Genomic DNA, 1,868 nt, shown 5'->3' with positions numbered 1-1,868 from the left:
AATGTTCGTGCAATTTTTTTCTCCAAAATTTTACACTGTTTAGGGAAAACAAATTAAATATTTAATTACCAATTGCTTAATACTGGCAGACAATCATCTGACCCATAGATTGCAGCCATCTCAAGCCAGAGGACGAGAGGACTCTAGCCGCCACGCATATAAAGGATTTAGAGTGAAAAACTTTGTTTTTACGGGTTTACTTGTTAAATCCTTTATATTAAGTTCGCTTGCTTGCTTACGACCTTGCAAATTTTTCGGTCGTTTTTTAACCCACTTCCCGTGATCCAATCGAGCTGACATTTGCACACAGACTCGTTGTGCGTGACAATGTTCGTGAAATTTTTTCCCAAAATTTTACACTTTCTAGGACAAAAATATATTTTATTCCCAATTGCTTAATGGTGGCAGGCAATCATCTGACCCATAGGTGGCAGCCATCTCAAGCCAGAGGACGTGAGGACTCTAGCCGCCACGCATATAAAGGATTTATAGTGAAAAACTTTGTTTTTACGGGTTATATTTGTTACTACTTGGTCTTTCCCTTTGGGTCCATTGGTATGAGTTAAGTTACATTTCAGTACTCTGAAAATAATGTCAACGTCGTTTCTAAAAGGTATTTAGAAGTTTAAATGCAGTAAGCGGTATGTTCTGTTAATAAAGCAATGTTGAAGCTGTGTGTGTGCCCATGGACGCTTTTTATTGATTTGTTGACATTTGTACTATCATGTTTTAGTATAGTTTTGACCCGCCCCCTAATCAGATTTCTCCAGTAACATTCCTACGGAGGGAGCTGGTAGGAACGTTGGGTTGCTCTGTCAATGGCCAGGGTCAACGGCGGCGTGGTGTATTCCGCAAATATGCCCGACTGTGAGGGCGGGCACAAGCCGGCGTGAGTAGGTTAAACGTTGAGTTTTATAAGGGCACCACGGGGTGACCAGCCCCTCCCTGCACGACGGACACGATCCCCTGTGGGCTGGTGTAACCAGGAGGTTCCTACCAGTATAAATACATGTTCTGATTCTGTAACCTTAGTACTTTCACTTAATTTAAGTAGAACATCGGACAATAAGTAAATCTAACTGCACTTTGTGCTGTATAAATCTGCAAGGACATACATTTTCATACTGGTAGGAACCTCCTGGTTACACCAGCCCACAGGGGATTATTGTGTCCGTCGTGCACGGAGAGGGTGGTCACCCCGTGGTGCCCTTATAAAACTCAACGTTTAACCTACTCACGCCGGCTTGTGCCCGCCCTCACAGTCGGGCATATTTGCGGAATACACCACGCCGCCGTTGACCCTGGCCATTGACCGAGCAACCCAACGTTCCTACCAGCTCCCTCCGCAGGAATGTGTTTTGATGTCCAAACACCAAATATAAATCTTGATTTGAAGCTTTCCTGACTGCAAGAATCCATTCTCTTTGGTTCATTGGGTAAAGTCACGTAGGTAGAAAATTTTAAATAAATCACGACGTTTCGATCGTAACACAAGCGACCGTCATCAGGTGGAACAGATACAACAGGAGAACTGCTGACAAATATAAACTTTTTGTTGCAAGGAATCAAAATCTACATTAACCAAATGGTTAAGACTGCATAAATAATCACGGCATGTTTTATTCGCATGTTCACCTCAAGTATCGCGTGTGCTTAATGCAGTACTTGCTTCTCTTACAAAATATTTCTGTTTTGTGTTTGAACGCCTTAACACCACCTGTTTTATTACGTAAAATGTGCAAAATGTATTTTGAAAGTCGAACAGCTGTTTATGCAAGGGGGGGAGGGATTGGGGGGGGGGGGTGGAGGGGTCGTGCGCATGCGCGCGCCACGTGCGTGGTTTTCCCGCCAAATTAAGGAGGGAGGGG

Source organism: Lethenteron reissneri, chromosome 29 (genome assembly GCF_015708825.2).
Source record: "Lethenteron reissneri isolate LAM-NWPU_2019-01 chromosome 29, ASM1570882v1, whole genome shotgun sequence".
NCBI lineage: Eukaryota > Metazoa > Chordata > Hyperoartia > Petromyzontiformes > Petromyzontidae > Lethenteron > Lethenteron reissneri.
This window is presented reverse-complemented; position numbering follows the sequence as displayed.